The following is a 23700-nucleotide window of genomic DNA, read 5'->3' as shown; positions in this document are numbered from 1 at the left end:
AAACACGCTATATTCTGTAAAATGTTGCTGAAATTAAAAAATTTAATGGGAATTATATTCCAAATTATATGAAATGGGTCCAGATGTGAATATAGCCCCACCAAGACAAACTGAACAGGTAGTGGGTATCGTAAAATTTTGAATATTTTATGTCTTGGGGAAATTGCAACAATAGGTCTGTTCGATAACCCAAAAGTTTGTACAAATTTGTACAAACCTTTACAAAATGCTGTTCGATAACAAAGGCTGAATTCTAAAACTTCAGTTGCTTTGTATTCGTGCATGAAACTAGGGGTTTTTAGATTGAGTTCCCCACTACTGGAATTTAATCAAATGACTCTAGTATGGAACTCGATCTAGAAACCTCTAGTTTCATGCACGAATACAAAGCAACTGACGTTTCGGAAGTCAGCCAAACTTGTTCAGTAAAAGATAAATGAAAAGTAGTTGCAAGAATTTGCAACTACTTTTTACTTGCGAAATTATCTGACACACCTTATATCTGCCTAATTTTGATGAAATTTGGAATGTGTAACGGAATTCGGTCTAGAAATAATCGGTCAAGGTTTCGATATATGTAGCTACCATATACAGTAGAGTTGTATAGTTCATGAACGAACTAGTTCAATTGAACGATTCATTGAAAAGAGCGTATGAACTAGATCAGTCGATATAGTTCATTATAGTTCAATAGCTCACTGAGCGCCGACCGAAAGATCCACAAAGAACGATCAACGAACGAACGATTCACAATCTAGTTCAGCATGTCATTCACATAAAGTGACGCCGTCCTCTGTGCTAAGTGACGCCTTCGCAATGTAATAAGTTTTGTTTATGTTTTGGATCAATGTGAAGTGTCATCCCCCATTGTAATAAAAATAAAATTTAAGAGCATTTTAAACACATCGTATCCCTATATATCGAATCCATTACCTATTCAATGTGCCTTGTTTTGGATAGAAAAAAGGAAAAATAAAAAGAAACATACGTACAATGATAATTTCTACAAACACACAACGTAAGATTTTTTTGCCAGCCACTTAAATGAAATTGTAATTACATTTTTTTCGGAGGTTGTTTTTTTCTAAACTTAATCTTTCTTTATGAATGGAATAAAAATATCTAAATGTAATATTTTTTTAGTTTAATTATACTATTCTAATGTTTGTTCCTATTTGATGTATGTATGTATGTATGTATGTGTTTTCATCAATAGAACGATTAAGAGCTCGTGAACGATTCTGATCCGAATGATTGAACTGGATAGTGAACTATGAACTAGATTACTGAACTAGTTCAGTTAAAAGAGCTGAGCTATTGAACTAGATCTTTCAAATGAACTAGATTGTACAACTCTAATATACAGGCAGGGACAAAAGTTTACATACGCCCCCTAAATCTCGGGTTTTAGGGTAAGTAATGATTTTTACAAAATTCCAAGTATACAGTTTTATTTCTTCTCGCTAATAAACAATATTTAATGCAACAAAAGTATATTCCATAATACAAATAACGGTAAATTTTAGAAAAACCCAAAAAATGATGGGGACAAAAGTTTACATACACTCCAAGGAAATATGTTATTTACCGTACAATTTATGGAATTAGCAATTTATAGTTTTGGCGAATGTCTCTGGGTGTTTGAGATATATTATATAATATACAAGGGACAAGGGAGACTTCTCTCATATCAATGAGTGCACCCCGATTCATATTAGCTCACTTTGTAGAGAAGTTTTACATGGCTGAAATACTCAGGAAATGTCGCCAACATTACTGAGGGGTATTTTGCCACCGCACATAGGTTTCAATCAGGAAATTTTTGGCAAAAACCTAATTTTTGAAGTTTCGAATTTTTTTTTTTTTTTTTGCACAGAATAATAAAAAACACATCAAGTCATCTGAAAATAACGTTAGTATTCGTTGATTGGCGCAGTACCAAAGTTGACACTTTTTTATGTAAAATTAAAACAGACTTTGTGCTGTAAAATATACAATTTTTGTTGTATTGTGTCGCTGCATAAATATACAGAAGTGAGACCAAAGTTATTATGAATCGGGAAGCTGTTAATGAGTATTTTCATAATATTTACAAAAAGAACGATGAAATTTGTAAAATTAGCGTAATAAAATCAATGTTTTTATATATATTGTTACGAATGTAACTGATAGGTTTAAGTTAGTTTAGTTTTATTTCCGTTAATTTAAAAATTTGAATTGTAACGTAAAGTTTTTATTATGCAGCAACAACAACTACCATGTAGAACTCTCTTCATTATTCTAGATGTTACTTTACCTTTCATTAATGTGCTTTTAGTCATGTAATTATTGTTTAGTTGTCACTTCTTTATTTCTTGCATCTGTTTGTTGTTGTAGTTACGTCATTACTGTGCTTGTCGTCCAATTGTATTTCCCCCATGTATGTATGTGAGTATGGTTGTTCGCTTTGTGCGAATGTGCGTCTGTGTGTTCGCTGCACAGATTCGAGGTGTTGCCATATGTGTTCTAGAGGACTCTAGAACAGGGAGACTTTGGGGTATAAACACAGGGGAACTGGCAATGACGAGTTGAGTTGTGTTTTAAGCGTTGAACTGAACAGATCGGTTAAAGAATAGCTGCGTGCTAACTAGAGACTTGCTGTGTGCTTAGTAATTAAAGTCGGTTCCGAATAAGTGTAATAAAGTAAATAAAGCATTGTAGAAACGTAATCTAAAACGAACCCTGTTTTATTTGGTACAAATCGTACTGGGGAATAACACAACGTCTACACGGATATTAGTTAAATCTAATTCCGTAACAATATTAAAAATTGTTTTTTTTACAAATATTTTTTAAATATACTTAAACTTTTAAAAAAATGTCCAAATATGTCCACCTCCAAGTCGAATTTGAAAGATAGCAGGGGGTCTGTACTAACAAATTCAGAAGTCAAATCGTGCTCAAATTTGCCACAGTTAAAATAAAGTGGATTTTTCTATTTTAAAATGGCAGAATTGTTTGTAAATACCTGTTGTGATTGTGCATATTATCCAATTGAAATGGAACGGTAATACCCACATCTATCAACCGATTTTCCTTAAAGTTTATATTTAAGGGTTTCAGAGTGTAGAAAACAAGTATGTATAATTTTTTTGAAAATAGGTCCATTTTTTGTCATTACCCCCCACATAAAAGTACCGTACGATTTTATGACTGATTCGGCTGAAGTTTGGTATTTTGACCTCTTGGAACATATAAATTCTTCGTACCAAAAATTAATAACATAGGTCAATGTTTTGGTTTAGACCCCACACAACGGGACCACCCTGTTCAACAAATTTTGGCAGTTTTTGGTCATTTTGGTCGATAAAACGTAAGAATTGCTGTTTGTACACATTTATTATAAATAATAATTAATTTCAATACAAAATGGACGTTGAAATAGTTTTGGCCAGAAAATTTGGATTTGGTACCATTGTGCAGCGTTGAAAATTTTGATGTTGACTGGCCGGGGAATCGTACCCACGACCTTTAGCGTGCAAGGCGGGTGTGCATGCCATTACACCAAAATTATAAATTTCGGGTTTTAATGCCGTTATATAAGGTCGGACTTCTTGTATAGCTCATTAAAACTGACCCTTGCTAAATTCTTTGCGTTTTAGGTATTGTACTTTATAAAAAGCACAAAATTAGTGTCAGATTGCAAAACTTGAGACCCTAGAAAGCTTTGGAGTTGATCTTGTGCAAAATATTCCTTCCCGAACATCGATAAATACACGTTTTTCCTCAGATTTCACAGGAAGTTAATAGATTCCGCAGAATTCTTGGAGCAAATTTCATACAGAAGGCTCTGAATTGTCTTGTAATATGGTCTGATACAATCCTTGGACATCAGTTGACTCAGAAATTTACAATTATTCGAAACTTTTTGCTCCTATAGTGACGGTAATGATCATAATACGAAAACGACGTTTTTCTCGGTACAAATTCCATGTTTTTTTTTTGTACTGCTTATACGAGTATTTTGATGCTTTGAAAGCTTTGGGAGCAGATTTGTAACAGAATATTTCACAGTTCTGATTCAATTGATGCCCAAGGATTGTATCAGACCATATTATAAGGCAATTCAAGGCGTTCTATGTACGTGTAATTTTCACCAAGAATTCCGCGGAATATATCAACTTCCTGAGAAATCTGAGAAATAACGTCCATTTATCGACGTCCAGGAAGGTATATTTTGCACAAAAACAACTTCAAAGCTTTCTAGGGTCTCAATATTTGCAATCTGACACTAATTTTGTGCTTTTTATAGAGTACAATATCTAAAAACGCAAAGAATTAAGCAAGGGTTAGCTTTAATGAAGAATACAAGAAGTCCGACCTTAAATAACGGCATTAAACCCCCGAAAATTATTTTTGTTTCTCTATAATATATCTCAAACACCCAGAGACATTCGCCAAAACTATAAAATGTATAAATTTTGCTGCTAATTCCATAAATTGTACGGTAAATAACATATTTCCTTGGGGTGTATGTAAACTTTTGTCCCCATCACTTTTTTGGTTTTTGTACAATTTACTGTTATTTGTATTATGGAATGTACTTTTGTTGTATTAAATATTGTTATTAGCGAGAAGAAAGAAAACTGTATACTTGTAATTTCATAAAAATCTTTACTTACACTAAAACCCGAGATTTAGGGGGTGTATGTAAACTTTTGTCCCTGACTGTATGTATATATTTTCGAAAATATATTTCAGATTTAATTTTTAAAATTAAATTAATTTTTTTCTACTTACACAGAATACAAACCGCCAAATAAAGAAATGCATATACATGTGTATGTATTCGAATGCGAAGATTTTTATTGTATAAAGTTTTTAACTTTATTGTATAAGTTTTAATCAAATTTTTATTATATTTTATTACTACTAAATACTCATTTATAAGTTTCAGCCAAAGACTGAACCCGTCCAACATTAATTTAAGTTTTTTCTAGAAGGCCTCCTTCTCTTTCTCTTGACGAATTCCTCCGGATGACACATTCTCACATGGTGATATACTCCGGTATGATAGTGAAAACTTCGGGGACAGTGTGGACATTTTCTTATTTTACGGCCAATATCCTTACCGGAATGAATACTGGCTATATGGTTCGCCAAAGCGATTTGTTTCCTAAAGGGTCTATAACAATGTTTGCAGCGATATATTCTTTTTGTTTTATGAATATTAGAATGTTGCAGGGATGGGCCGCTTTCATCAATAACTCCTTTGGGTGATTGTGGTGCACTAGTTTTCTCGATCAATAGATTATCAGAAGAATTTGAGTTATCATTTTCGTCACTTGATTCATCTACAGCAATAATATCACCATCGTTTCGATCCGGAAATTCACCATCGACATGCATGACATTCTCGATTTGAAATGGAATACTTTCATTATTCTCATTACATGAAACTAGCCCTAGTGATTCTGCTGAATCTTCATCTGTTGTTGCTATCGACTCACAATCAGTATTGAAACTCTCTGTTGTAGTGCTCGCTGCTGCTACACCAGGTTGTGTTTGACTTCGATTTGAAGCACTCTCAACTGTCTTGACACGATTAGCATATAACAATAGTGCAGTCTTATGAAAATTTTCAAATCCAGAGATTTTAGTCCAACATTGTGTACACAAAACTGCATTTAAATTTTTATTTTTAACATCTAAAATCTATAAATAAAAACTTACGGAATAAGTTGGTTATATCTCAACACGGACCGAATGTAAGGAAATTACCTTTGGATGAAAATATTTAATTAACATTGAGTATATTTTATTTGCAGTGCCAGTTGCATCGCATAGCCGTATACTGTCACCGCATTCTGTATGACATAAGCGGCAAACATTGGGGCACGCCATTGTATGTAAGCTAAAAAATAAAAAGAATTTATAATAATTATGTATTAACTGATCTGTTCCAGAATCTAAAAATTTTACTACGATAACAATTTTTTCCTTTATGATACCGAGACAAGTAAGAATGGTGATAAGTTCGGCCGAGCACAACTTTTATGAGTTGTGTTGAAGTAAAATATAACAATAAGTTTCTTTTAGTTTATAACAGTAATAAGATCTCTGCCACGAGCACCGGTAGTATCAGTGTTTTGTAGACGTTAATGTGCATTTAGGTATTTCAATATGGCAATATCGTAGAAGAGAGCCCATATTCATATGGGGGATACTCATGCTCTGAGACACAAGGAAAACAACAAAGACATAAATACATAAAGACTAGACATAATGCATGCAACAAAAAAATGTTCACGAAACAGTGTATAGAAACATTACCCTCAACAGAAACAATGCACGTTGCATTCAATTCAAAATCGCAACCAAGGAGGTAATTTTCATGTAATGATATCAGAAACGAAATTTATGAATTCAAGGATCTATTCAAGAATAATTCCATGTCAATTGGTTCGTTAAATTCGTTACCATATCGTAACATTACATTATGTTAAATTCAAAAGCCATTCACTGAAGAATGATAGCAAACAAAAGTCTTATCTTGTTGTATTTATGTCTTTGAAAACAAAAAATTACAGCACAAACAACAACAAAACAGCAGTCAGCTGTTTCGTCAATGCAGAAACTGTCGTCTGTCAGGCAAAAATTAAATGCAGATCTTAATGCAAATTAACGCTGCCGTCTGTCTAGGGTATAACATTATGTTCTTTTATACGCTTTGTGCGTATTGAACTGAATTTAACGATCCAATTGACATGGAATTCTTCTTCAATAGATCCTTGAATTCATACATTTCGATTCTGATAATATATGAAATTTTCCCTCTTGATTGCAATTTTAAGTTACCAGCAACCTGCATTGTTTCTGTTAAGGGCAATATTTCTATACATTGCTTCATAAACATTGTTTTGTTGCATGCATTATGTCTCGTCTTTACAGTTGTATGTCTTTGGTTCGTCAGACTTTTTTTATGAAACATTTTCAATTAAATGATCATTATTCACGGTGCTCTTGAACCAACTTTAAATGAAAGGAGCTTACACCTGGGAAGAAGCGGATTCTGAAACTACAATGTTCATAGATGAGAAAAATCAAAAAACTAAAAAAATCGCAGGAGCGCCTTTTAAATAAATCGCGATCAAGTTCAAATTTTTAGGTTTATTTTAGGTGTTCGCGATTTTGCTTGGAAACCGCAAGTCCTATCGAAATGGGACAAAAATATTTTGTAGCTGTGAACATTCTCTAAAGGATTGACTATTATGATTTGTTCCGAGGTTTCCCTTTTTGAGATATAGAATTTCAGGTCACATTTTTAAGTTTTTTGTTAGGTTTTCACGATTTGCTTGAAAACGGTAATATGCTTTTTACATTAGAACAAAAATCAGGTTTTAGGGCCGTATCGTCATTTATTTGCTAAAACAGGCAACATTTTTCGTCATTTACCATACAAAAATAAATGACGATAGCTGGGTCATTTATTCTAAAAAACGCACGAAAACTCCACACTATTATACGCAACCCTGCTTTTTCGTCATAAACTACCAAAAAATGCAACTGTTTTATGTTGTTGTTGTATGATGGAGAAAAACAAAAATACTTAAACAATAAGAAAAGTGAAAATAAATTGTTAAAATAACTTGCAAAAAGTATGTTTTTTGTTTTTGAATTAAAGCTGGGTACACAATGCCAGTTTTGAATGACAGCTTTGTTGTTGCTTGCTTTATTTGCTAAAACAGGCAACATTTTTCGTCATTTACCATACAAAAATAAATGACGATAGCTGGGTCACTATTATACGCAACCCTGCTTTTTCGTCATAAACTACCTGAATTAAAGCTAGGTACACATTGTCAGTTTTGAATGACAGCTTTCTCGTTGCTTGCTAGTGTGGCCGTTCATTTTTGTCAGTTATCAGACAACCACAAAATGTTTTGTGGTTGCTGGAAGGTTTGACAGTTATCGATAATTGCGAAATATCGACATTCAAAACTGACAATGTGTACCCAGCTTAAGTCAAATCAGTTGATAAACATTTGTGCTGTGAAAGTCCTGTTTTTTCTAATTAAAATTATCGTGTCTGTTTGTTGTGTGATTTGAGCGTGTGTATGCGTTTTTGCGTGAGTGTGTAAATAAACTTCATTTATTTCTAGGATTTCGTAAAACGAAATCATATAATGTGCTAATCTAAAAAGGCTTTAAGTCTCATCGAAATTGGACTAGAGGAAATCTTATAGCTGTAAAACTTCTCTACAAGATCGACTTTTGCAATTTTTTCTAGGTTGTACCATTTTTGGAATATACCTATATAAATTTAAGTTAGGAAATTGCATTCATGACATTTTTTTATAAGGAGACGATACAGTCAGTGAATTGTCCCAATTTCAACTTCTATATCTCAAAAATGGTAAAACCTACGAAAATATGATAAAGTAATCGTAAATAAAGAGAATTTTACTGTGAACTTTGACTGCGATTAATTTTTTTTAATTTCTCTCTTTTTGTGTAACAACTGATAGGTTCTGCCTTTTTTTACACATTTTCGTAGAGTTTTTGGTCTAATAGTACGATTATATATAACCGGATTTAATAAACCAACTGGGTTTCAAATGTCAATTCCTTTACGTATACGTCAAGTAAATCCTCACTAAGAAGGTTAACTCTGCAAAAGGCTATAATATAAACATGGCCTTATACCCCGGTTACACTTAACCGCATTAACCCAGTGGGTTTGGATTAAAATGTCAATTCCATAGCGCAAACGTCAAATAAATCCTCTCGAAGTGGGTTAACCCGGCAAAAAACTCTAGTGTAACCGTACTATTATTAGTCAGTAGAGATTTGTGGTGGTTTTTAACACAAAATGTCTGTAGCGATTTTTGCCTCGGAACAGTTGGCATCCCTGAGCAGATGTTAACCACTGCAACCACACGCAGTGACAAATCCAGAGAAGAGAATAACAATAAAGAAAAGAATAGCGCTCTGAAGATTATACTACGTAAATTATACGTTTTCAACAAAGTAAATGATTGTTTTCAAAGGTAAAAAATAATACACACATACTCACACAAACACTTTTATTTTGTACAAAATCCGCCGATATTCTGTATTTTCAACTAACAGAAATAAACACAAACAAACGTGTCCACAGTTGCCTTATAACTAACGCGAGCGAACAGTTGAACGAACAACTTTATCGTGTGCACATCGAAATAAAAACATATGCAACAACAAAACATGTTTTGATTGAGCGTCACCACCACCATCCGTTTTCGTCAGAACAAACCCAGCATACCAATTCTCTCACTGCTTAAACAAGTACAGGTTTTAGTAAAATGCCACATTTTAGTTACAATTCCATTGAACGTCTATGAAATAAAATACACACATTTATAGATTCATATTTATCCTATAGCACGTTGTGGTAAGTGGTATGTATTATGTACATACATATTTGTGTATTTTGATGTAACATGCAAAAGGAAAGGATATGGATCCATAGTTCCTTTTAGGAATATACATACATTAGGGTTATGGCTTTTACAACCTCCTATACCTGATCATACCGTGATGAGTTTCTACATAAAGTTACGTAAAATCTTAATTATAAGGCGATTCGGAAAAAACCTCACGTACAATTTTTTTTTTTCAAATTTTGAATTTATCGGAATTATGGGCAATTTTTTAAAGTCACCATGGTGGAATAGTGAGGTCATGGCAGAATTACCCAGGTAGTGGCATCGTAAAATTTTGAATTTGTTATGTCAAAACATTCTTTATGTTGTTGGGGAAATTACAACAAAAATCATTTTTTTATAAAGTGATTTGACTTTTCATATTCGATCAGCTGGTGTGATACCACTACCTGGTAGTTCTGCCATGAGTGAGGTGTAACGCCAAAGACAGCTGATCTTCATATCAGTTGTTAAAATGTGTTATTGTGAATAAAATCACATACAAAATGTAACCAAGCAATTCACAGTAATGCATTATTGTGAGCAAATTTGACGTTAGACATGATTTGATGTAACACCCCAATAGAAAATTGAATCGTTGATGACATTTTCGTCGACGAATCATTGACGAAATATTATAAATTGTCATGCACGACAAGGTGCATGACCCTGTCTTGCAATGTGTCGTGCCAACAAACCCAAAAAAATTCAAAAAAGCGTGCTATGAAATGATTGTTCACATATTGATTAGAATACAAAATTTTATTTTGTAATAAATGTAAGATAATAAAATCATCATATTCTGAAATCGCGTCAATGATAAAAGATTTTGCTTTTACCAAAGAACGGTAAGTAAGAACAATTATATTAAGGAACTTTAAAAATAATTTTAGTTATTCTTTTAATACATATGCGTATGTATGTAGGTTGATGTTATGGGGAATGCTGTAAATTCCAGCGGTTTTAACAGATGCGGCAGTGGCATATGGTGAGATTATATTAGTGGTTATTGCATTTATTCATAATGTTTTTTTACAGAATCCATAAATAAAGGAGGTCGCCCCCTCTATCGGTTGTGATGAGAAAATGAGGCGCGGATAAGTTCAAAAAAGGTTGATCAGAGAATATTCAAGAACTAATTATTAATGTAAGATAAAATTTGTAACATTATGTATTTTTATAATGTAATAAAAATAAAATTTGACACACGACAACAAAACAAATTGTCTTCAGTAAGGTCGTCAATGACAAATGGCAAGACAATGTCTCCCAGGCAGTCGTCAACGAAATAACGGGTTTTTTGTCTTACAAGTCGTCATCGACGACAGCTTCGCTTACCTTGTCGCCCATGTTGTCGTGCATGAATACTGGGACACTTGTGTGAAAAAGTCGTCAACGATTCCAAAGGGCTGTCTGCAAAGAGTCGTGAACGAATTGGAAATGTCGTGTACGATTCATCAATGTTGTCTTAAAGACACTTTCTATTGGGACCTTCTTATTCCACCACGGAAGTCACTGTTATCAGATACATACATATGTACATATATAATTGAAAAGAAACTTTAGAGCAACATGAAATAACCAATCTGAAATAACATTTGTTTCTCACTAATTTCTTTACTTCAGAGAATTCTAAAAATGTCGTAAAGGCTTTTTTCAAAGATATAAATACACATAGAAAGTCGGTGAACGCAGACTTTAATTTTCAAAAATGATACAAAAACGTTACAACCAAAAAGTCTGCGTTCACTTTAGCTTCGTTCCCGTACTTTTTAATGGTAAAACTCGTAAAAGAGAGAACTGCAAAAATTTGTTCTGACACACAAGTTTTCTGAAATAGTTCGGGAACGGAAAAATGGAAAATACGTCAAAAAAACTGGAACAAATGTAAAAGTCGGCGTATCAGCCAATCAGACGCCGGCAACCATGTTACTATTTTTTTACTCGCCCAAATTTGTCGTGTAAAAAGTTTTTAAAGAGAGCGTCATTCAGCGCCATTTTTGTTTAAAGAGAAGTGAACATTTTACAACATTTTTGTGTACGGGAACGCTTTTTCGAGTAAAATGTGTAAAAGTCGTAAAAATTGTAAAAACTTTTTAGTTCTGGAACACATCTTTTGTATCTTGTAATAGTACCGTTAAGCTGAAAACACATCCAACGTTTGGGTAGAGTTTTGTGTCGTTTGGCCGTTTTTACACGGTTCGGCATGATGCCGAAAAATTCAAATTTATTTGAAATTGTATATGCCGGCAAACATATCAACGCTGGACTTTGGTGTCGGCGTCGCCCTGTTGTTGTTGTTTTCTTCTCAACGCCCAATACAAAATTTTACCCAAACGTTGGATGTGTTTTCAGCTTTATACAGTGTTTACACTTACGGAATCCACTCGATTTCAACTGTCAATTCCATTGCTCAAACGTCAAATGAAATCCAATCGATTTCAGATCATTTTTCATTTGACGTATACACAAAGGAATTGACAGATGAAATCGAGTGGATTTCGTAAATGTAAACATAGTATAAGAGTGAATAATTTCAAGAATGGAAAACAAGGCAAAGAAATTAGCATTGATGAAAAGAAAATTATAAGTGAGTTATGGAAAATGCTGTCGAATTATCGGTGAAATGTAGGTAGAACATATTCGTCCATACAGAGAGTGATAAATAGATATAAAGAAGACGGAATTTTTACGTCAAAGCCCAGATTTGGACGTCCAAAAATATTATCCGAACGGGAGGAGCGTAACATCATAGGTAGAACATATTTGTCCATACAGAGAGTGATAAATAGATGTGTATAAAGACCCAGATTTGGACGTCCAAAAATATTATCGGAACGGGAGGAGCGTAACATCATTAATATACAGTACCGTGCAAAATAATATCAGTGCCATGGTACGAACATTGCAATAATACTGCTATAAATCCTTAAGGCCGTCATCAGACCATCTGCTTTTTCACATGTATGACATCAGCTGTTCTGTATATCAGTATACCCAAAGTGACAACGTACATGTGAAAAAGCAGATGGTCTGATGGCCGCCTAAAGCAATTTAATTATCTGCAACAGGCGAATGCTTATGAGGTGCCAGACGTCACGAGCTAAAATATTTTACATAAATATGCAACTATTAGGAAACACCATTAAAGTTTTCTGCTGGGGAAGGTTTTTTCGTATGCAAAATAATAGCAGGGCAAGTAAGCCAAGTAAAATGAACATACATATATTAAAAGCTATTCATTTATATTTTTTTAAAGTCGAAAAGTATGTATTATGGAATGAAAATAAGACTAATAATGGGGTAAGTGCTCCTAACTCCGACATGTACCAGTATTTGAATTCAAATAACTAAAATTTACTCAGTAAATTTTACTGTAACAAAATATGAAAATAATATTAAAAAAAGCTTCAACAATACTCTCAGATAACTGTGTGTAAAATTTCGTTGAGCTAAGACGATTTATTATAACGGAATTTAACTTTTTTGTTACAAGCAAGAACCTTGGAATTACCTTGTAATACATTTTTGGATCTTAACTCAATCAGAAATGTACAACATTATTCTACAAACCCGCTCCTTAAGTTTCCAAAGCATCAAAATAAAAGCACCACCAAAGAATGCATGAAATTTGTATGAAATTTACACTGTTAACTATTATGCCCTCGTATTATGATCGTTTGGGACACTTGAAGCGCTTAAATGTCGGATACTTTAACATTACTGATTCAAGGGATGCTCGAGGATTGTACTAGACCTTATTACAAGGTAATTCCAAGACTTCTGCATGTAATTTGCCCCTTGGAATGCTGTGAAAACTATAAAATTTATGAAAAACTCAGGAATTCACATATTTAGCGAATGTCAGGAGCATATATTATCCATAAGAACAACTTCAAAGCGCTCTAGGATCTCAAAATAATTAGTCCCACCGTATTTCCTGGGGTTTCATAAACTACCAGACTGAAAAACTCAAAGAAATCTGCAAGGGTCCGCCTTAACGAGCTATACGCGAAGTCTGGCCGTAAATAACGTCAATTAAAGCACAAATATGTTCCTATTTTGTCTAAAATACATTATAGACAACCAAAGACATTCGATGAAGCAATAAAATGTATAATTTGTATTGCTTATTCCATAAATTTTACGGTAATCTTAATATTTCATTGGGTGTATGTACACTTTTTCCCTATTAATTTTTTAATTTTTATAGAATTTACCGTTATTCGTATTATGGAATATATTTTTCTTGTATGTAATATTGTTTATTAGGGATATGAAATAGATCTATGTACTTGGATTTTCATAAAAATGCTTCCTTACCCTTAAAACACGAGATTTATAGGGTGTATGTAGACTTTTTTGGTTGACTGTATTATAACGGAATTTAACTTTTTGTTAGAGAGCGTATTTCACCACAACCGAAAATGCTTGTCTCTTAAGAAAAAATTAGTGGAGACGTCAACATAGTAATGTCTGTACTTACGTTAAAATTAAAAAAAATAACAATGTTGGTCTTTTGTTGGTAGAGAATAACCAACAACTTAGAAAAATAAATTATTAAAAAACAAGTAAAAAAAAATTAAGTTCGGCCGGGCCGAACTTTTCATACTCTCCACCATAAAATATTCTGAAGTAAAATGGACTAATTACTTTTCATTCCTGTCCCCAACTTTAAGTGGGTACGTTAAAATGTCAGATAATGTTTATGTACATTTATGCTTCATTCGGGAGGCCCTTTTTATGGTGCCTATATCTAACTATGTATGTTGACAATTTTTGGTGGGCTAGAAATTGGGAGGTACTGTTATATAGAAGTTATAATAAAACATGGACCTATGTTGACAGTTTTTGATGGGAGCCTTTAAGGTCAAATAACTCCTAATTCGGTTAAAAAATTTAGCTAGAATCTTCAAAATATCGATAATCGGTACATAACGTGGGAACTTCAAATGTCATTAACAGCTAGTTCGGAGGTATCTGGGCTATACGAAAATATGAACTTAAATGAACCGTTATATGGGGGCTATACCAAAACGTGGACCTATGTCCACAAGCTTTGTCATATAAGTTTATTGACATTTAAGAACTTTAAATGTCAAATTATAGCTACATCGGTCTGAAAATGTAGCTACAAACGTCAAAACACCGCAAATCGGGGGTACCGTTATATGGGGGCTATAACAAAACGTGGACCTATGTCCACAAGTTTAATTATATAAGTTTATTGACACTTAAGATCCCTAAGTGTCAAAATATAGCTAAATCGGTCTGAAAATGTAGCTAAAACTGTCAAAATACCGTAAATCGGGGGGTACCGTTATATGGGGGCTATACCGAAACGTGGACCTATGTCCACAACTTTTGTTGTATAAGTTTATTGACATTTAGGAACCCTAAATGTCAAATTATAGCTACATCGGTCTGAAAATGTAGCTAAAAACGTCAAAATACCGCAAATCGGAGGGTACCGTTATATGGGGGCTATACCAAAACGTGGACCTATGTCCACAACTTTTGTTATATAAGTTTATTGACACTTAAGAACCCTAAATGTCAAATTATAGCTATATCGGTCTGAAAATGTAGCTAAAAACATCAAAACACCGTAAATCGGGGGGCACCGTTATATGGGGGCTATACCAAAACGGGGACCTATGTCCACAACTTTTGTTATATAAGTTTATTGACACTTAAAAACCCTAAATGTCAAATTATAGCTACATCTATGTCCACAACTTTTGTTGTATAAGATTATTGACATTTAGGAACCCTAAATGTCAAATTATAGCTACATCGGTCTGAAAATGTAGCTAAAAACGTCAAAATACCGCAAATCGGAGGGTACCGTTATATGGGGGCTATACCAAAACGTGGACCTATGTCCACAACTTTTGTTATATAAGTTTATTGACACTTATGAACCCTAAATGTCAAATTATAGCTATATCGGTCTGAAAATGTAGCTAAAAACATCAAAACACCGTAAATCGGGGGGCACCGTTATATGGGGGCTATACCAAAACGGGGACCTATGTCCACAACTTTTGTTATATAAGTTTATTGACACTTAAAAACCCTAAATGTCAAATTATAGCTACATCGGTCTGAAAATATAGCTAAAAACGTCAAAATACCGTAAATTGGGGGGTACCGTTATATGGTGGCTATACCAAAACGTGGACCTATGTCCACAACTTTTGTTATATAAGTTTATTGATACTTAAGAACCCTAAATGTCAAGTTATAGCTAAATCGGTCTGAAAATGTAGCTAAAAACGTCAAAATACCGCAAATCGGGGGGTACCGTTATATGGGGGCTATACCAAAACGTGGACCTATGTCCACAAGTTTTGTTATATATGTTTACTGACACTTAAGAAAACTAAATGTCAAATTATAGCCAAATCAGTCTGAAAATGTAGCTGAAAACGTCAAAATACCGTACATCGGGGGGTACCGTTATATGGGGGCTATACCAAAACGTGGACCGATATATCCTATCTTCGAACTTGATCTTCCGACGGCTAAAAAAATGGTATTCCCCAATTTTCAGCGAAATCGGTCAACAAATGCGACCAGTATGTTGCGAACGGACGGACGGACGGACGGAAGAACGGACGGACGGAAGAACGGACGGACGGAAGAACGGACGGACGGACGTACATGCATAAATCGACTCAGAAAGTGATTCTATGTATATCCCTAGAAGGAACTATGGGTCTATCTCGCTTCCTTTTGTATGTTACATACAAATGCACTAACACATAATACCCCTTACCACATAGTGGTGTAGGGTATAATTATTTTAATTCTGTCATTTTTGCCGATGCCGACTTTAGGACAACAAAATGTGAAGTTTGCCTTCACCCTGGCAAACACGCGATTTATTCATTATTGTTAGTTCAAAATTTTATAAAAATGTTAAATAAGTACTTTAAAGTCTAATTTATAAAAATTGATTGAATAAAATAATGACTTTTTAGTGAATTTAGGCAATATTAGGCATGGTTTGAAGTGCGTACGTTTGTGGCATGCCGACAATTGGATAATAGTTGCCACCTGTAGCACCAACTAATTTATTTAAGCAATATATTTAAAAATTCCTACTTTTATGATGTCAAATTGCTTGGAATATGATCTAATACTGTAGATACTATTGACCTTTTAAATAATTTAGTTTATGTTAAAAACAAATCTAAAACAAACAATTTTAAATGAATTCCAAATGTTAACAAAATCTTTAATTTATTTATATTTTAAAAGCAATATCGGTTAATATATGCATTATGTGTGTGTTATTGCAGCACAGATGGTCCTAAATATAAACAATTTTAAATTTCCAAGGAAAAACTTACCACAAAGTGGAAGACATCGGTGCTATTTTCGCAAAAATTATTTGAAATAGTCGAAAATCGTCCAACGTATCCTCAAAGCAACTAATATCCATAGTTCGGTTACTATTTTTCGACTTTAATGTAAAACTAATCTGATAAAGTAAAGGAAATACGACCAACTCTTTTGGAAACGTGCTAAATAACCACTGTATCCAATACTAGCGAAGACGACGAAGATACCACAGATCCAATCCCAGAAGATGGTACCTGTTGAATATATACCGCCCCAGCAGTTTGTACCTCAACTGCTGTAAAAAGGTTGAAGAATAAAAAGGCCGCAGGTGCCTTTATCTTATCAGCCAAGCTGTTCAAGAATGGGCGCGACCCACAAATTTGATGTATTGTGTATAAAATATACAAAAAATGTCTTAAAAATTACCATTTTGGTAGGGGGCCAGGCCTCCCCTCTGGCAGGGTAAATATCGGTCCACATTTTGGTATAGCCCCCATATAACGGTACCGCCCGATTTCAGATATGTTGACGTTTTTAGCCACATTTTCAGACCGAATTATCTATAATTGACATTTAGGGTTCCCAGTGACCAATAAACTTTTGCACCAAAAATTATGGACATAGGTCCACGCTTTCTTATAACCCCCATATAGCGGTACCGCCCGTTTTCCGGTATTTTAAAGTGTTTAGCTACATGTTGTAGCCGAATTCGCTATAATTTGTATTTAGGGAAACTTCTCTACCAAAAATTATGATCATATGTCTAGTTTTGGTACAGCCCGATTTCAGATATTTTGACATTTTTAGCTACATTTTCAGGCCGAATTAGCTATAATTAGACATTTAGGGCTCCACCAGAAATTATGGACATAGGTCCACGTTTTCTTATAGCCCCCATATAGCGATACCGCCCGATTTCCGGTATTTGGCTTTTAGGGTTTCCAGTGGTCAAGTAACTTCTCCACCTAAAATTGTGGCATAGATACTTTCGCAACAGAAAGAAAACTAATAATTATATAAAAAGTTCGGCTGGCCGAACTTAACGTTTTTAACTTGTTCGATTATAAAGCAGCCTTCGAGAGTCCTATATGTTCAAAGGTATTCCAAGCCATGTCTGATTTTGGTATTCCCGCAAAGCTCATTCGGCTTGTAAGATGGTATTAACTGATAGCCGGTCCCAAGTTCAAATAAGAAAGAACATCACCGAAAAGTTTACTACCAAAAGAGGATTCAGACAAGAAGACGATCTGTCGTGTGATCTCTTCAGTATCCAGTTGGAAAAGGTTATACGAGATGCGAAAGATAAAAGAATCTGCTAAAGTCGGTCTGGCAGTAAACGGCGATAAAACCAAGATTATGGTACCGACGCGAAATAGGTCCAACTATGGATGTTCGCATGTACCTGCTATTTTGACGTAGTAAAAGACTTCGACTACCTCGGCACCGTCTTAAACACAACAAACAACATCTGTTGTGAAATAAGAAGAATAGTGTTGGATAACAGATGGTACTTTGGGTTAAGAATAAAGCCATATCTCGTCAAACAAAACTAGACTATAGACTAGCTTATACGATGATTAAGTGCACTATTTCGATTTATTTCACATATGTTGTATGAAAATGGCAATTTAAACCTCTGAATTTGTTAAACCAATCGGGGTATAACGATTACAAAGCATGGATATTTGCGCAACCAGATAAGATCTATGGCCCAATCCGCGTTGACAGTGAATACCCACGTCTTATGAACCATGAGCTGTATCGCCTATACAACCGAATCTGTATAGTTCAACGCATCGAGTTGCAAGGTCATGTTGTTTGATAGGCCATGTCTCTTTCTCCTGTGCTATTTTGATCACATCATAAAATAATTTCGATTGTACGGGTGCTGCTAAAACAGCGAGGGTTTTTCGTAATTTGTCACACAAAAATAAATGACGATAGCACCATCTAAACAACGCACAAATTATTTTTTATAATCCTGTTAATTGTTTTGTTAAGAGAAATGGTTACTGTATTTAAGAAACCACTTAATTTATTGTTGTACTGTTTAAAAGCGGCTTGTTATTAAATCCCTCAACAGGTACTATTGTTAGGTAAATGATAAGATTTAGTAAACTAGAATTACAAAAGATCGAGGAGATATTTCGCAGGTAGAAAAGAAGAATGACCTCTTTCAGTCCATATAAACTTTTACACCTGTCCGACTCAGTCAGTTTTCCAATTATTTTCTTAAATATTTCATTATAATTGGTTGCAGTATGACATTTCCATATCATCTAGGTAGAGGAAACTATGGGCTATTTAAATCGTGGTGAATTACCGAAAATTCCCTGTGGAAGACTAAGTACCAAATTTAAGCCATGTTATTTTAAAATACCGAAAAGCAAAACGAGAAACTATACCGAAATTTCCCATACCAAATTTCAGGTACATCGGTAGTATAATGTACTTACTTAGGCGTCCATCAGCTTTTTCACATGTATGTTGTCACTTTGGGCATACTAATATACAGAACAGCTGACGCCATACATGTGGAAAAGCAGATGGTCTGATGGCGGCCTTAGCTAGCACTCGACATATCATTTGTGACATAAGCCAAACTAAGAAAAAAATCCATTTATCCCTATTTGTTGCTTTGCATTTCTAATTTGGATTTCGCCTTCCACTTCTGATGTCGCCTTCCACTTGTTGACTCCACCGGAGCCTTAGTCGCCTAGTTCTGCCTGTACCGCCCGTAGTTATAACTCTTTTTAGCTGGTTCATCATCGCTCATTATTATGACGTGGAATAGCCAACGCAATCTGTTGGCCAATACCACTCCTCTTCTTATTTAACAAGGGATGTCGTTTGTTGTGTTTATGGCGGTACCAAGGTAGACGAAGTCTTAAACTGCCTCAAAATTGTATGAACCAACTTCGACAATTGGTCGAGTTCAAGGGACGCATAGCGCGTCGACACCATCAACTTGGTCTTCTCGCCCTTTACCGCCAGACCCACATTGGCAGACTTTCCTTCGACCTTCTTAAAGGTAGCAGTTACTTCTTTTACTGACCGGCCCGTGATGTCTATATCATCAGCATAAGCAAGTAACATGTGGCTATTGGTGTAAATTTTATCATTTCTTTTAACATCTGCATCTCGTATAACCTTTTCTAGCAGAATGTTGAATAAAACCCCGGTTACACTTAACCGGATTACCCCAGTGGGTTTGGATTTTAAATGTCAATTCCATAGTGCAAACGTCAAATAAATCCTCTTGAAGTGGGTTAACCCGGCAAGAAACTCTAGTGTAATCGTACTAGAAGTCACAGGAGAGGCTGTCAGCTTTTCTAAAACCTTTTTTGGTACTGAACTATTCGGAGAGGTTCTTTCCTATCTTATTTGATGACCGAGTATCAGTTAGAGGCATCTTACGAAGACGAATGAGCTTTGCCAAATTCAGACATAGCTTTAAATACATTTGAACTTAAGGGGTTGTCAAAGGCTGCTCTATAATCGACAAAAATATGGTAAGTGTCGATTTATGTACATCTCTTGGGTCTTTTCTACGATTTGCCACAGGGTAAATAATTGGTGGATTTGCCAGGTCTAAAGACGCATTGACATGGCCCAATTATTTCGTTAACCATAAGCTTTAGTCATTCGCACAATATCCCTGCTATCTTATAAGCAATAGGAAGCAGCCTAATACTTGGTTTACATTTACGAAATCCACTCGATTTCAACAGTCAATTCCATTGCTTAAACGTGAAATGAAATCCAATGGATTTAAGATGAGTTTTCATTTGACGTATACGCAAAGGAATTGACAGCTGAAATCGAGTGGATTTTGTTAATGTAAATCAAGCACCCCCTCATTTTTTTAATAATTTTTTTTAGAAAACAAAGTAATAAATTTATTTTTTTATTTATTTATATTATTACTAGCTGACCCGGTCCGCGTCGCTGGCCCGTTGTTTGGGTTCTCCGTGTAAACTTTAGTTATCTATGCAGCATTGATACAGCCATAATTAGGCATCCCTCTAGAAACTTCATAATATAAATCAATGTTTTGACATAAATTCCATGTAATGGTATCCCCCAAATTTAAGATATGAAATCTCTTTTATTATACCCTTCACCATAAATTGACAGTTTAAAGCACTTTGTGACCCACATATAATGATCGGTGCACGTCAATTAACATTGCTATATATTGGATTGTTGGTCTCGGTTGGGGTCGTAATTATTACTGCAGAGAATTGTCAGTATAGGTCCACATTTTGATATAGCTCCCATAGAGGCGCTACCAGCTGATTTTCGCTATTTTTGAGGATTTAACATCATTATCACACCGTGTTTATGTGAGAAACGCTACAGTGGCAACACTGTAGCTACACTGAATATACCTCACATAAACCTAGTTCCTCATCATCACTTGTTCTTACTCTCTTTCTCTCCTATTCTAATAATAGGTGTGTCTTTTTACGTCATAGATGGGCAATATTGCTCTTAAATAGAATTTGAGGGAAAATTAGAACGGGGTTTTTGTTAAAATTTCTTTGCTTTTTTAATATTTTTTAAACACAGACGGTATCTTAACAAGTCCAAAAAAACTATTATATTAAAAACAAATTTGCAAAATTACCCGTAAATGTTTATTTATGTTGTAACAACGAAAAAGAGAAACAAAACATAGCAACGCTGGCGTGCAAGAAAGCCCATCTATGTTTTACGTGATAATTTGTAATAATTATTACGAAATGTTACTAAATGCTGTCTTTTTACACAAAAGTTCAGTAAAAGAGAGCGAAATGAGAGAACAATTTTGACAGTTGTTTGCTGAGAACTTGCTAAAGGTTGCTAAAAGAATTTTTCCCAGCAACATTTATCAAGGTCGATCAGCTGATTTTTAATCATCTGCTAATGGTCAGCTGCTCAATGTTTACCTTATTTTTGTGAAAAAATGCTATAAATATTAAGATTCAGCTATATTTATTGATTATTTTATTAATATATTAATAATTTTTTATTTATTTTGCTTAAAATTGAAGAACTTTTTCATTGCTTTGGAGTTAGTTTTTCTTTTATGCATTGGCACCAATGTTTTTGTTTTGGTAATCAACTGTTACCTTGCTAAAGTTTACTAAATGCTGTCTTTTTACTTTTTTCTCTATTTTCGTATCAAAGAGTAATATCTCTCTTACTCTCTGAAAAGAAGTTACTGAATAATTATTACTGAAAAAGTAAAAAGACACAACTAATAACTAAAACCAGTTTTGGGGCCATGATACTGCGTTCATTGGCACTGGTCATCACTTGAAAAATAACATTGCTACTGAAACAACCTGGAGAGAAAGAGAATTAAAAAACTACTGTTTGATTTTGCAAATAATAATATCCCAATAATTACACATCATAGAGGAAGATTGTTGTTGTTGAAACTAGTTAAATTCGTGTAAAAGCAAGATATTTAAATGTTAATAAAATAAAAGTAGCGAATTACAAATTGAAAATAAACTGCCCATTGGGGCAAAGAACAAAAACAAATCTTTCTCGCATTGTCTGGAGGGAAGAAATAGTCGTTGCCTCAAGAGGATTGGATGGTAGAAATACTCGTTGCCTCAAGGGTAAGCATTGATGATCAAGTCTGTTGTGCCAGAGACTTGTTGTGTGCCTTCATCATCCCGCTGCAAAAGTAATGTGTTTGTTGGTCCCAGCCAGGGACGGATGTTTGTAATTAGTGGAGAACGGGAATTGGTCGCTGGCAAAAGGGTTGGCCAGGGAGTGCGTCCGTGGTGGCCATCCTTAGTAGAGTTGGTAAGTGCCCCCAACATATGGCTAAAATTTGGTTTTAATGTTATTTAAAAGGAGAGCATAAATATTCGTATCGACCGAAAGACACGCCTTTTTATTTGCGCTCGGTATGCAACAGTTATAGGTTCACGTTTTGATATAGCTCCCATAAAGCAGTACCTCCCGATTTTCGATAGTTTGGAGATATAGTCACTTTTGGGGGTCGTAAACAGTCTTGCAGAGAATTTTCAGTATACGTCCTCGTTTTGATATAGCTCCCATAGAAGGGTGGCGCCTGATTTTCGCTATTTTTGATGGATTTAACCTCTGGATAGTGACATCTCAAGTTATCGCGATTTTACTGTATTCCAAAATGTGGAGTTGATCGCGCTATCCCACTTATTGTTTAGTGTTGAGCGTTTATAGCATTTTTTATGCCATCAAAATTATGTATATTATCTGAAATAATAAATGTTTGAACATTTTGTGATGACCGCGATATTAATTACAGTAGTATTGCAAACAATCTGTAAACAAAACGTTCAAAAATATCATGGACTTTAAAAAAAAAAATTGAAGGAGAACCTCCGGTCACTACACTTAGCCATATTAAAATAGCTCACGACCGCGCTATCCCACGTGTTCATGCTAGTGTTCATATCATTTTTGTGTCACGCTTACTAAAATTATTTATATTAATTGAAATAATACATTTTTGAAAACGTTGTGATGACCGCGATCATTCAGGGAAAACAATCTGTAAACAATACGTTCAAAAATATCAAAGATTTCTGATTTTCTTAAAAACATTGTGGGGAGGACCACCGGTCACTATTCTTAGCAGTAAAAAACAGCTTACGACCATTCTAATTAACTGAAATAATACATTTTTGAAAATTTTGGGATGAACGCGATATTTCCGCAACGACCATTCAGGGTCAAGACAGTAATTACCATAGCAATGCAAACAATTTGTAAACAATATATTAAAAAGCATCGTGAATTTCGCGGTTTTCTTAAACAATTTGTGGGGAGGACCACCGGTCACTACACTTAGCGGGATAAAAAATAGATTACGACCTATTCTCAGACCTAAAAACTCCACATACAAAATTTCATAAGATTTCCC

At 34.5% G+C, this 23700-nt stretch overlaps 1 protein-coding gene across 3 annotated transcripts in view; it reads right to left on the bottom strand.

Annotated features, from left to right (window-relative positions):
* Window positions 1-4835: 4835 nt before the first annotated feature.
* Window positions 4836-23700, bottom strand: part of LOC141397147 (uncharacterized) — a 71722-nt gene continuing 52857 nt past the window's right edge. Inside the window, exons 1-3 of one of the 3 annotated variants that reach the window (XR_012411315.1) lie at window positions 9052-9192; window positions 5761-5893; window positions 4836-5694 (exon numbers count right to left, since the gene is read on the bottom strand). The gene's annotated coding sequence lies outside the window, so the exon portion shown is untranslated. Of the gene's footprint in view, window positions 5695-5760; window positions 5894-9051; window positions 9193-23700 lie in introns of those variants that run through there. The other 2 variants (XR_012411314.1, XR_012411316.1) reach the window with 2 other exon arrangements.

The sequence above is a fragment of the Musca autumnalis genome, unplaced genomic scaffold, assembly GCF_047663935.1.
Source record: "Musca autumnalis isolate F117 unplaced genomic scaffold, ASM4766393v1 scaffold_3, whole genome shotgun sequence".
Classification (NCBI taxonomy): domain Eukaryota; kingdom Metazoa; phylum Arthropoda; class Insecta; order Diptera; family Muscidae; genus Musca; species Musca autumnalis.
This window is presented reverse-complemented; position numbering and strand designations above follow the sequence as displayed.